This window comes from Epinephelus lanceolatus, chromosome 19 (assembly GCF_041903045.1).
Source record: "Epinephelus lanceolatus isolate andai-2023 chromosome 19, ASM4190304v1, whole genome shotgun sequence".
In the NCBI taxonomy this organism is placed as follows: Eukaryota; Metazoa; Chordata; class Actinopteri; order Perciformes; family Serranidae; genus Epinephelus; species Epinephelus lanceolatus.
The window spans coordinates 6,121,813-6,136,982 of NC_135752.1; positions in this window are offsets into that span (position 1 = coordinate 6,121,813).

Here is a 15,170-nt window from a genome sequence, read left to right on the forward strand (position 1 = left end):
GTCACTTAAATCACCATTCTTCCTCATCCTAATACTCAGTTTGAACTTCAACAGGTCATCCTGACCGTGTCTACATGCCTAAATGTATCGAGTTGCTACCACGGGATTGGCTGATTAGCTATTTGTGTTAATGAGCAGTTGAAAGGGTGGCACGGTCGTGCAGTGGTTACCATTGTTGCCTCACAGCGAGAGGGTTCCTGGTTTGAACTCCAGGGTGAGGGAGCCCCTCTGTGTGGAGTTTGCATGTTGTCACTGTGTCAGTGCGGGTTATCTCCCGGTACTCCAGCTTCCTCCCACAATCCAATCGTGAATGGTTGTCTGTCTCTATGTGTCAGCCCTGCGATAGTCTGGCGACCTGTCCAGGGTGTACCCTGCCTCTTGGCCAATGTCAGCTGGGATAGGCTCCAGCCCCCGGTGACCACCAACAGGATAAGCAGTTACAGAAAATGAATGAATGAATGAGTAGTTGAACAGGTGTAGGCCTACCTAACAAAGTGGCAGGTGAGTGTACGTCTACTACACTGCATTTCAGAGGGAAATATTATAGGCTATGTTCTGCTGCAGTACATTCTTTTAAAGCATTAAGTTACTTTGCAGATTCAGATAAATAATACAACATCTAATCAACAAATACATAATGACATACAGTATTAACACACACTGTTGATTCTCTGAGGGAAATTCACATATATATTTTATATGATATACTGTATATACTTTATATACTTTGTCATTTATCATATGGTTTAGCAACATCACAGCACAGGATCATACACACCTCATGCGGATAGTGAAAGTAGCATCAAAATTCATAGGCTCACCACCTCAGATACAGGACATTAACACCACCTGCTGCAGGAAGAGCGCACTTTGTATTTTAAAGGATACTTGTCATCCTGTTTACAGCCCTTTCTCTTATCTTTCCTCAGGGTTAGGGGTTAGTCTGCATTAGAGGTCGGACCTCCCGCCACAGAGATTTTTTTTTTACCTCCAGGCAGTCAGACTACTGAACAGTAGCACCTAAGGTCTGTGGATGCTGTGGATTATTTATGTCTATTATATGCTGCTATTATCTTAATTATATGTTGCTATTGTTTTATTCTCAGGGTATGTATTTTTATTTGTTGGATTATTTATAGGTTTTAAGGGCTGACAGAGAGCCATGGCATAAAGTATTTCATCACATTGAATGTACATTCTACTTTTTTAATGCATATGACAATAAACCTCTTAGTAATTCTTCCACCACTGTACTTGAGTACAGTCTTTGCATCTTTCTGCTTTTCAGATTAAGATTTGAATATTAAAAAATATATATTCAATTATGAAATACAGTGTATTGGTTTCTTATTGCTTGTGATCTCTTACACAAAAGCAGTGTGACTGGGGCCCGTCAGGAAAGTCATCTGCATGGAAGAAGTATTTATTTCTTACACTATTTCTTTATTACACATATTGTGTTTTGTATGCCATGTACAGCACATGTTGAGCATGGAGCTAGATGACTTTTACAGCCAAAGGAACGCAAGTTTAAATAAATATTGAATTAATGTTATATATCAAAAACACATGCATCTATAATGTTAGATTGAGGTGAGATACCTACAACCTGAATAATTAGAAAAATTATCCATGAGTTATGTGCCTGAACTTTGCAGTTTATTTGTAAATGTCATGAAACATTTATAATAGTATGATAGTATTTTTAATAGTAGATGTCTGTATTTCCCTATATTGCCCTGCAGGAGACGCTGTTGCAGCATTTAATGAACACATCAGCACAGGACGGAAAAGACTTGTCAGAGTTCATTAAGTATCCAGGACACAATGGCACAGCCGGCAATGCCAGCTAGCAGCTAGTTAGCCTGCCATTAATCATGGCTGACAAGGAACAAGGGGTTAAAGGTTGGAGAGCTGCCAGAGACTCTGTTATAAACTGCCTGCGTATTCACAGCAACGGAGTCAGAGGGTTTGTTTACTGGTTCACACCAACAAAGAAATGAAGTGGAAGAAGTACTCAGCCCTGAAAATACCAACACCACTCTGTAAAAATACTCTGTAACAAGTAAAAGTCAAGTTGTCATTCAAGATTGCACACAAGCTAAAGCACAAAAGTATTAACAGCAAATTGTACTTGAACTATAAAAATACTTATTGAGCAAAGTGGTCCCTTTCAGAGAGTTATATTACATCATATTATTGTGTCTGTTATTAATGATATTTTAAGAAATACAAAACACTTAAATGTTACAGCTATAGAGGCTATCTGTAAAACAGTATCATATCATATAGACTAATCAAATGTTTAGTTTGTAAAATCTTAATCTGTGAAGTAACCCCAGCTGTTATATAAATGTAGTGGTGTTAACAAAGTACAGTATTTAATTATTAAATGTAGGGGAGTAGAAGTATAAAGTAGCATAAAATTGAAATACTTAAGTAAAGTAAAAGTACCTCAAAATTGTACAGTACTCAAGTAAATGCACAGTAACGCTCCACCATCGCCAAATTAAATGTGATCAGGGTTCATGGAAGTTGCATTAAAAAAACACATCCTCATAACTACTGTATTTACCAAGTATAATTACAGTTACATCATCATTATGAATACTGTTCTAATAAATGAATGTCCACTTGGTCATCATATTTTGCAGTGTTGTCAAAAATATCAATTTATCCATACATATCAATTCTGAATATTTAAGACCGTTTCAATACCACTTTCCACAGTATTGATGGGTACCAGCTGCACTCTCTTGCTCTCTGTTACTGTTAATATTTATTACATTTATTTTAATGTTCCCAGCTACAAGCTAAGATAAATAAAAGTAGTCATTGTCATTTTATAGCCTTTTGTGATGTCAATTTTTCCTTGTGGTATTAAAAATGATATTAAATGTCAATATTGTTCAAGGTATTGTGCCAATGTTAGAAAAGTCCTGCACACTAAATATACTGTTTGTCAAAATAAATATTTAAATGCACATATACAAGTGTTCCAATAATGCCGTTCCACAGTGTTTTGCTTGAGACTACTGTCACCAAACTGGTCCCCAAACTTCAAGTTTAAATATATTTGTATAAAATGTGGTGGAGTAAAAGCATATTAAGTGGAATAAATGTGAAATACTGGTGCCCTGCCTCCAGTCTTTATGCTAAGCTAAGCTAACTGTCTCCATGCTTCATAATTTGATTTAAGAGGTATCATTCTCTACAAGACAGCAAATATTTCTAGAACTATTCTTTTAAATCCTGGTACAGAAAAGGGCTGATTATTAGATTATACGTTAACAATGTGACACTTTTCTGCTGCTTTTGCTTTCTGAGAAACATCTTCTTAAGTTGGAAGCCCTTTTCAGATATTCCAGCACAGAGAGACGGAGAACAAGGCAGGCATAGAGAAAGGAGGTTGCTTCTGTGTGGAGAGAGGGAGAGTGCAAAAATGGTACTCGTGACGGGGGAAGATTGAAGTCCTGTTAAGTGCTCTGCTTGAAAGCATGTCTGGCCTCATTAGCTGTCAGTTGTAACAATACTGAACTGGCAGTGAAGACAGGTTGGAGTCTCGTGGTCATAAATCACTCCTCGACAGCTGCCTGACAAGCTGGGAACCAGTACACAGGCACGGGCACCCTCTCAGCTTTGTCAAGACACTGCACAGACACACTGTAATCTAAGAAATCATCGCCCTGAAATTACATAGAGCCAGGAAAAAGTGGTGTTTTGTAAGAGGGAAATTGCTTTCATTTCACATGTACGTGCACTTATATGTAGCCCCGCCATGGCTGTGTCCATTAGCTAAATGAGCAGTGGCTGCAGTGACTTCTGTAGGGAGGGAGGAGGAGAAGGGGGGGGGGTAAAGAGCAGGGCCTGCAGGTCATTAATCATGGCCCCTGACATGCAGAGCAGGAGGCCAAGGCTCCCCTATGCATACAGCTGCTGGGCCACACTCAATGCACAGTGCCGATGTGTTGACCCTCGTACACCCCCTCCACTCTCAGTGCCTGTGGCTCTCATCTGTCCAACTCCCTCACTGTTTGTGTCAGTCATTTGTGCTGTCAGACACCACCTCCTCCTTCTGACCAACCGCAATGCTCCTCATGCAGGTTTTTACTTTTAGTTTGAGCCAGTGAATACAATGAGTCTGATATTTATAGCATTTCTTTTAGCCTCAGTATAAAATAAAGGTATTATTTTTGTCCAAATAATACCTCAACAACTGTTGGATGGATGGCCATGAAATTTGGTAAAGACATTCATGTACCACAGAAGATTCATTTTCATGACATTGGGATTCTCTGACTTTTCATCTAGCACCTCATGAGTGCAGTGAATAGCTCAACATCCACTGAATGGATTGGAACAAAACTGAGAGTAAACATGTCCCTCTCTGCATGAAATGCAGTAACGAAGGTGATCTTTAATGTCTCATCTAGCGCCATTATTAGGTCAGCATTTTAACTTGTCCAGTATTTTGGTTTATGACCAAATACCATAGACTAAATAATAGACAAAGCAGCTGTGACATCACCCATTTGATTTCTGGACTCCTGTTTTAAAGCCTTGAGTTTGGCGTTTTGGCTGTCACCATCTTGGATTTTTGGAGCCAGAAGGGACCATATTTGGACAAGAGGATGAAGCTAACTCTAATGCTAGCTGCTAGCTTAGTTAGAAGGGTATATTTGCAGCTATGGTTAACTGTGATATTGCTAATGCTAATTTTTGCTAGTGAAAAAACAGGGTTAAAACTATCCCAGCAGACACATCAATGTAATGTCAGAACGATGTTGGACTCTTACGTCGGACAGATGTTGAATTTTGGTTGGAAGGAAAATTGGGTTTACAATATGTTACCTTAGAATTTCACGTTGTTGTGGACGTCGGGTTTTGTTCTCCATAACTCACAACTAAATGTTATTCTACATCAAGATGACGTAGGCATGAGGTGTTAAAGATGCAAATGGTTATGGTAATGGATGGTTACTTAACAACACAACATAAAACCAACAAAATATCAGCGTCATCTGTCATCAGTATTCTATCTTAAATGACATTGAATTTTTGTCACCTAGCATCACAAAAAAAATTCAACCAAACATCAGTGTGTAATGATAATGTTGGCCAGCTGGGATTAAACAAAATGTACAGATGGTGAACATGGTAAATATTATACCTGGTAATATTCAGCATGTTAGCGTTGTCATTGTTAGCATTTAGCTCCAAGCAGCCTCACAGAGGCGCTAACATGGCTGCAGACTTCTAGTCTTGTTAAAAAGTGAAACATAAGCCTGTATCTCCACCCTAAACTTTCCATATAGTCTCTTTAGTCATGACTCATTCATACAGCCAGTATTTATTATTTCTTTCTTTTAAATTATTCCCTTCATTTGTTTCTGTGTTTTTCCCTCCACAACCCATATTTATACAAGAATTAACTCATTATTCATGCTGTTTTCTTTCAGATAATATTAGTGACACACCCCAGAGAGGTTCAGCACAACCAGTATAGAAACCAGGGGCCAAATGTCCCGCTCAAAGGTGACTTGTTAAGGGAGGAGGAGGAGGATATTTATTCACTATTCCCACCCACGTTCTCTCAGTTCATCCTTCACAGAACAACTCTTAATCTCTTGGTTGCCACAGCTCTTTTTATTTAGCGCTCTAAATTAAACCCAGAGTGTAGAGGACATATTTGCTGTAATATATGGAAAGTCTCTGGGTATTGTTCTTGGAGGTGAAGGCTGGGTCTGCCCGCTTGGTCTGAGTGAGTCCTGGGTGCAGCTTGACAGCTCCAGTGATTAATGATGACAGACTGTGGAGCTGCTCCTTCATCACATGACAAGCCTTTAACCTCTTCATCAGCCTAAACCAGTGCAAAAAAGACAATTCCAAAAGAAAAGATGGATGAATCTCAGAGATAATGAAATTGTTTTGTGCATTAAAATCATTTAGTCACAAATTATGAACATCTGCCTCGATACTTTCTCTGGATTGTCTGCGAGTTGCAGATAGCAGACTTCTGCTTTCCCAGAAATAAACTCCTCTGCTTTCGTTTTGTCTTCTCTCCAACTTTATCACTTCATCCATCATCCTACTATGAGAGGGCTTGTTCTAGTGGTCCAAAAATAAAGAGGACACAGATGTCAGCCAATGCTATACTGATGTTTCTAAAAACCACTGTAAACCCATCACTTACATCCACCCACAGGACTGAATGGGGAGAAAATGTTGAAAATACACTTTTCTTGCTTACACTTTCAAACTGAGCTACACATAATATGTTGATCCACTACAACAACACTCATGTTAAATTACCCACATACAATAAAGTAGTTCATTTCCGAAAAGGGCACTACTACAGTAAAATCTATCAACCCTCTTTTTTCCAGTGGTAGAAAGTAGCTAAATACATTACTCAAGTACTGTGCAATTTTAAAGTATTTGTAATTTGTTTTATGCTACTTTCTAAACTTCTACTCAACTACATTTATCAGGGAAATACTGTACTCCACTACATTTAATTGACAGCTGTGGTTATTTTGCAGGTTCAGATTAGCAATAAAAAACATTAGAATAATTAACAATTAATCATGATGTATTATTATAGATTAGACAACCCTGGAGTATAAATTAGCCCCATGTAATGTATACATGTATGCATTGCTATTTTTAATCCAATGATATAACCTATCATTTTTACTTTTAATTTTGTTACTTTTAAGTTTATTTTAATGCTAACACTTTTGTTTTTTTACACTGTGACATTGCTACTTTTATTTAAAGTAAAGTTCTGAATATTTTTTTTAGATATTTGTTTTGGGCAGTTTTGCCTTTAATTGATAGGAAAGTTAAGTGTGAAAGGGGAGAGAGAGGGGGAATGACATGCAGAAAAGGACCACAGGCTGGAGTCGAACCTGGGCCACTGCAGCAACAGCCTTGTACATGGGGCACCTGCTCTATCCACTAAGCTACCGACGCCCCAAGTTCTGAATATTTCTTCCACCACTGTCTTATTGTACCTTTTATACAAACAGTGGTGGAAAGTAACTAAGTACATTTACTCAAACACTGTGCTTAAGTATATTTATGAGGTATCTGTGGTTTACATGATTATTTCCAAGTTATGCTATTCTATACTTCTTCTCCACTACATTTATTTAAATGCGTCAATAAATATTATGCAATAATATAGAGGTGGGACCAAGCCACTGTTTGGCAAATCACAAGTCTCTACAAGTCCCAATTCAAGTCCTAAGTCACGCTCTAAACTGAAATTTTTTAGCCCTAAACAAGTCAAAATGCTTCTCCCTGTGTCAATGTGGGTTTTCTCCAGGTACTCCGGCTTCCTCCCACAGTCCAAAGACATGCAGGTTAATTGGTGACTGTAAATTGTCCGTAGGTGTGAATGTGAGTGTGAATGGTTGTTTGTCTCTATGTGTCAGCCCTGCGATAGTCTGGCAACCTGTCCAGGGTGTACCCTGCCTCTCGCCCAGTGTCAGCTGGGATAGGCTCCAGCCCCCCCGCGACCCTCAAGAGGATAAGCGGTTAGAAAATGGATGGATGGAAGTCAAAATGCACTCTTGACCAATAATGCCAACTCTGCCAATAGATTGCTTTTTAAAAAACAGCATTTATTTGTTTAAACAAGTTATTAAAAGATAAATTAGCTGTTAAGCTATCTTTAGCTAAGCATAAGCATGCTAACTTTGTTAATATTAGCCTCAGCTTACTGTTTGTTGTGTAACTTCAAAAGAGTTGGAAATTGTTGTGTCTCCATCTGTAATTTTTAACCGGCACGTTTCAATCCATTGTTTGTTGACCAACCACTTAGTGTTTCTATGCAAACAAAATTATCTTTGGTATCATTTTTTTTTTCAACTAGTGCTCAGTAATGTAAATTTAGTCCTTTATGGTTCTCTCCTCTAACTTGACTGGATGCTGTTGGATTGGTTCAAACAAAATGGATCTGGGGTATTAAGTGTCAAGTTGCTGGGAAGGAACAGTTAATGTTAGTTGACTCAGGAAATAAAGGGAAGTGAATTGATCAGTGGCACACAGTTTTTAATATGTGGGTTTTGGGGGAAGGCAAAAACAAATTCTTGAGTCAAAAGCTTCAAGCCCAAGTGAAGTCACGAGTCATTGGTGTTAGAGTCCAAGGCAAGTAGCAAGTCTCCCTTGATTTTGTCAAGTCGAGTCTAAAGTCATCAAATTTGTGACACAAGTCTGATTCGAGTCCACGCCTCTGCATTTATACTATATATATTATTGTTAATCGGTGCATTTAGCATAATGAGTACTTTATGTATGCTTTGATTCTAATACTTTTACTAACAGCGTATTTCTACACAGCTGTATTGCTACATTTACTTAAGTAAAAGGTCTGAGTACTTCCTCCACCACCTCTCTTTCCTCATGTCTGTAAAAAAAAAAAAAATGTCGACAGAGAGAGTTTAGTGGTGTACAAGAGGGCAAACGCAATTATGGTTTCTTTGCTAATGTGCATGGCCCCAGCTGGTTTTGATCTGGCTGTGCTCTGAAGGGCTCCTAGCTCAGTTGTCAGCTCTCATGCATCACAGACCTGGTGCTTAACGGAAAAACGTGCTTTGGCAGCGACCAGCGGAGGCCTGGAGGCCAGCGGGTGCTGCTGGGTTAGCCACATGTAGATGGGAGGGGGGGTGACACCATCCTCTGCCTTCCGCATCTGGATCCTCACGGTCGCATTCCCTCATTCCTTTTGGTTTTTCACCCTCTTCATGAATGTAATTGGCCAGCGTGACCCTGAGCAGACGCCACGCCACAGACTTGGGAGGTCAGGAGAAAAAAGGACTCCAAAATACACATACACATGGACAGCAGCAGACAGAAAGTATGAACCAGAATGAGAAGAGATGCCTGCATGGAAATAAGCAGACATGATTACTCAAATACAGTCATTAAGGAGGAAATGTTGTTTTTCAGGCTGTCAGGATGATTAATGAGGGACAGAAAATCCACTCAAATGCTGTTGTTTAGTCTAACCAACAGACCTGATCTCTGCCACTAACGTAGAACAGACAGGATGTGTGTGTGTGTGTGTGTGTGTGTATGTGTGTAATCAGTAAAAAATGTTGAAAGCTTAAAAAGAAGGAAAAAGCAAAAAGCTGGAGTAGAAGTAAGTTGCTATAAAACAGTAGTGCAGAAAGTGTTTGTGACACCAAACTCAGCCTAAATTGCACCAGTAACTGTGCGTCATTCTTGTTATAATAATAATAATGATAATGATAATAATAATAATAATAATAATAATAATAATAATGATAACGGTATTTGACACAAGTGACTGTGCACTAAACCCACTTAGATTGTCCAACAGACCAGATCAACATCATGTCATCACCAAGGCTGTGCCTACTTTTGGGGGAAAGAATCATGCTGTCGCATACAGAGAGACACAGAAATATGCTGAAAAACTGATGTGTAGTTGGTTGTGAAACAAATAAAAAGAAAATCCAGAGTGAATATTCACCGTCAATGTGGTAAATGGCTTAAAGATGGTGAGAGGTGAAAGTTAGTACTGACAGACAGCTAGCTGGAGTGGGAGGTTGCTGTGTTACAGTCATATAGTACAGGGAATGGGAATTATTGAGCATTCTGAGAATGCTCAATGATTCATTCTTGGAAGATAGCGTGCGTGGCATGGATGTATTATGAGACCTCGATATTGGACACCAAGATGGCGCCTATTTAGTCCAATGAGGTTTGGTCACCTAAAAGGTTTCTAGCTTCCTGGTTTAATTCTGAGGCAGGGGAAGGCAACCTGCAGCTCTGGAGCCAAGTGTGCCTCTTTAGACCCTCTATAGCAGCTCCCTGTGGCTTTGACAAAAAAAAAAAAAAAATTAAATGAATAATGTTACTGTTGTAGGCCTAAAGAAATTCTTACATTCTCTGACTGTAAAAACATGAAACCTCTGTACCAAATAAAATAATGTTTTAACATTTCAGCAACGAAAAAAGTGCAAAGTACATCTACTGCCTGGCACCTTTTTCTTGAAATTTTGCTGAACCTCGATAGCAGTGCCTAGTGTTGGAATAAAATAGAGAATTTAGTAGTGGGTGGACAGATTTCTTTGCTTTCATTACCAGCTCTGGAAAATTAAAGTACTAAATAATTATAAATAGTGTCCCTGGAGTATCAACCTTGTGGTCAAACATGAATGAATGCTTATTTTGACTATTAGTATGTTGGAGTGGGGGGAAAAATTGATACAGCAATATTTTTGTGTGGTCATATCTTATCGTCACACAGTGCCAAGTATTGTTTTTTTTAATTATATAAACTATTAATATTACAAATGCAAATTAAACTGTAAAATAATGAATTGCTTTTTCAGTCCGTTGGATACATTTTGCTGCTGCAAAAAAAATGACTGTGAGGTGATGATCAGACTGAAAACTTTATCTTATTAAATAAAACAGATGTTGACAAGGGTTTCATTTGGGGACATAATTCAATGTTGAAAAAACGTAATAAATCACAATATATTTTATCGCAATACTCAGCATATTCCAACATATTTAAAATCGCAATAATATTGTTTTGTGACTTAAATATCGTGATAATATCGTATCGTGGATCCTCTCGTGATTCCCACCCATACTAGTACAGGCTAATTAAGACTTAATAGGCTGTTTTACCTCCATTAAAAGCCTCAAAAATGTTTTGTGGCTCCACACAGATTTTTCTTTTCAATTATTTGGTTGCTGACCCCTGTTCAAGGGTATGTGGCTCACTCAATATGCACAGAAGTGTTTCTCACGCTGGTGCCGTCTCACAAGTTCCTGCTCATCTCATGGACTTCACATTGTGATGATGTCACAAATTGTTAAATTAGTTTTCTCTGCTTGACGAAAGTTTTACAAATATAAAACCTCCAAAAATCAAAAATTCATAACAGAAAGAGTCACAATTGACCTTGTTTGCAGTTTGAGGTGTCCTTTCAACAGTTTTACAGATGTCTCCTTAATAATGGTGGTCTGTGAGAAAATGCTTTTTGGTAGCCTGAGTGTCAGACTGAAGCTCCCAGAACCTTCAGTCTGACATTGCCTCCATTCAAGGCGATTTACAAGGGGGAGGGAATTTGATTTTGCCCTAACCAATCAGTAGAGATCAACAACTCACCCAGAATCTGACGTCATTAGTATCCATGCCTCAGGGGTGCCGAAAACAAACGAGCATTGCCCATTTAAAATGTCTCCGTCGTCGTGCACGCCCAGCTGCATCGCCATTAAATCCAGTTTAGCAGCTTCCTTAATTTGGTCCTCCATTAACGCAAGTAGTGGCGAAATACCTCGATAGCATCGTTAATGTGGTCTGTAGGATCTGTAGCAGTCGCCATTGTTGCTATCCTCACCAGTTACCCACCGGCGTACAGCTTGACATCAGCGTGGCGATGATTGGCTAATCGCTAGACCCGCCCCCACCCCCGGCGTTCATTGGTCCGTCCATCGTTTGGATGAGATAAATTGCAAATTCATTGCAGTATGCCAGACCAGAGATGCAAGCCTACTCAGTTGAGTGGGCGGGGTCTATGGTCTGGAACCAGGCTAGCTTTTTGGGCCACAGGGGATTTTTTTCACTGCATTACCACAAGTGGCCACTGGGGAAAATTGAAAGGGAGGCAGAGTGGCTGTCCTGGGTGACTTATGAGCCAACACATGAGCCAATGCAGAACTGGCAACCGCCATTTTTAAAAACCCATTAGCTGTGTAAACAGCAAACAACACAAAACACAAACAACTTGGAACGGGGGAAATAAATGGAAGAAAACACCGACAAATGGACCAAGCATATATGCAACAAGACGCAATTTTGACCCATCAAAGTGAATCTTCAATACCCGGCTTACATCACACAGCTTCCCAGTGGGCAGCTCCTCTCAGGAAGTCCCCACAATTGTTTGGTCCAAAAATGCCTATTGTTTCAGTGTTATTAAGAATGTTCAGGTGGTAAACCTCTCACTATTATCAGTGTAAACTACATGTGCTTTGCTTGACAGGCGTATCAACAGTGACTAATAAGGTCATATTAATTTACACGCCCAATTTAGGTTAATAATGAAAACTGTTTCCTGTAATTTTAATTTGTCAGTTTCCAATGAAAAGCAATCAAAAACATCTTTTTCTGGTTTCCTTCACGTGCACCAGATTAATTCAAAAACACATTTTAATGCTGCAATAGATCTACAGTGAAAGTGTCAACACATTCTAGAGAAAATTGGCCGTCTTTGTGAGTCTTCCAGCTTGCACTGAGCCAGCAAGTCCTCAGAAACTCCAGATGTTAACAAAAATCATGCTGGAAGGCTGATAAGGAATCAGCTTTCAACAGATGTCTTGTGCCTCAGGACTCAGTGATTTAGTAGCTGTGAATGATGAAACAGTGTTTCAGCGTCTCACAGCCTGACTGGCTTTTATCATTATGCAAGCAGCTGCGAGTCTAAATGACGTCATGTCAGCGGATGGGAATGAGAATGAGATGGTACATTGGTTCTTGGATTTTTTGTCTTTGGATATTTGATGTGTTTGGATGTGTTTGATAAAGCCTGACACACTGGAATGTGGAAATGAAGCGAAAAGAAGTTGGGCTGCAGCTAATTATTATTTTGAGGTTGAAAGTTCATTCCCGACCTTTGAAATAACCCTAACTCAAGGATAACTTATGAAGTTTTTCTTGACCATGACAGTTGAAAGCTCTGGGAAAAAGTTAGGTTTATTTGGTAAAACTCTTTATTATATATTAAATATTTAAAATATATATATATTTTTTTTAATTTTAGGGGTGCCCAAATGATTAGCCACTGCTGATCGTTATCGGCTGCTATTCAGTAAAAATATTCGTTCTGGGGATCAGAACGTGTCTGTTGTTTCTCCAACAGACTTTGACACCACGACCACTGTCAGCATACCAATAGCCAGTGCATTGAGAGAGACTGCTACTAGCTAACTTGCACACCCATGGATGTACCCCATGTCCTCCCCGACATTACAAAGCCCTAAGGCCCAAACACACCAAACCAACTTCAGAGAACTAGCGACAATGAAAGCTGACTGTTGCGTCGCCTCACACCACCTGTGTCTCAGCCAAAAAGTGAACATAAACACACTGTGAAGACTACGGTTGACAGCCAACCAGCATGTACATTTTGCGCCTGCGTGAGAGGAAGTATCTCTCCACACCAGCAGATGGCGGTAGTCTCAGGTGCAGTGTGTGCTAGCTGAATCTGAGTTGCTACAGCCACTGAGGGCCTTTGTGGAATATGACAGCTACAGAAGCTTGGAAAATAGCGATATGGGTTGCTAAAAGAGAATTTTACTGATTTTCAACCAGCTCTGTGTCACTGCAGTGTATACAATGTGTGCAGATAAATAGTGTTTGGCATCAGGTGCTGGCAGCACGGGGGAAGCCTGCTAAGCTTGCCATTGCACAGCAGCTCATCGCAGAACACACTTTGCCGCTGCTTGGTGTGTTTTTGGCATTATTGCCACGGTTGGGAGTTAGTTGAAAGCCCAGTGCATCTCATACAGACACAGTAGTGTGCCTTGTGCATCTGTAAGAGAAGCTGAGAGCCACTGACTAGGCTGTTGTATTTAACGCCCAGGGCATAGGAATGAGTTTGTATATCAGTTGTATTTCTAGACCTACTGTGGGCTACTTTTGCATTGCTCTTTGGGCGTTCATTGTACGGCTCTATTGATTGACGCTATGAAGTAAAAGCATGCTGACAGAGTAAGAAATCAACAGGACTGAATTTTTGTGGTTCTTTACTAATTCATACTGTATAGTCTAACAGCATAGCGATGGTTATGCTGCCACCTGATGGAGATCCCAGTACACTACAAAGCAGTCAAACTGACTTAATACTGCCATACCAGTTGCTCAAAGTTATAGCCTAAAACAAAACTTATACTCATAATACACAGTATTGGCTGTGTATCAGCCGCTATGACCCATAGATAATCAGCAATCTATTTGATGACTACAACTCAAGTCATCGAGTTATTACAATTCATCTTCTGAAAAAAATAATTGTCCTTAGCTCATTTCAAACCCGAACAAATTCATCGTTTTTGAGACATTTCGCTCTGAACCAACCTCATGGTGGCGCTAGAGGAAAAGTCAGTGGAATCACCAAAGTCTGACGGCTTCATCACTTATGAACCATAACAAAATTTTATGGGAATCAATTCAGTAGTCATCAAGTCGAAAGTGACATTTACTTCACTAGAGCCATGCAACTAGCGAGCGTAAAAATCGCCCCGCCCTGCCCACAATACCTCAAAACAATACTGAGTTTGTAAAATCTGATGCACCATCATTAACTTAAAGTACAAAAATATTTTGAAATCATGATTTGGATCACATGGTTTTGTATCCTGACAATTACGTTGGCAAAACACCAGTGACCCATTGTATGAATGAAAGCCATCTTTTAAATTGAAGTATTAGATTCTTTTCATACAATAAGTTTCATAAGGAAAGAATTAAGTGAAACAATAAATCTTGGATGATTAATTGTTAATAGACGTTCTTGCCCACAAAAGAAAAAAAAACACACATTATACCGCTCTCCCTTCAGCGAAGATAAAATGGAAAACATGACCATTCCTTTTCCATTCCCTTTTATTTACCTTTCAGATTTAGCCAAAAGGCTTGTCTTCATTGACATTACCTGGGTTGATGTTAAATAGTAACAGAAACAAACAAGACAGACCATAAAAGCAGATGATGTTTCCTCTTGATCAAACTCAGATGACAAACAGGTTTTGTTGGTCACCAATAGGTGGCATCCCAATCCAACACTATATTTCCCACTTCACCTTTGGTACAGCAAATGCATATTTGAGAAGCAATGTGAAATTGAGCAAATGTTTAAACCATCTCTCTCATAAAATATCTTTTAAGATCAACCCCAAAACTGGCATTGCCTTGTCTTACATTGTCGTATCAGCAGCCAACTCATTTCTTAGACTTAATAAACTTAAGTGTTTCTGTTTCTGGGCCATATCTGGCAATGTGAAACCTCCACAGTGGGCCTACAGGAGGATCTCATGCCCTCCTGCCGAACTCAGACGCCCCACAACAGCATCCCAGACCACTGAAACAGGAGCGCTTTCTCTTGTTACAACGGGAACCGGCT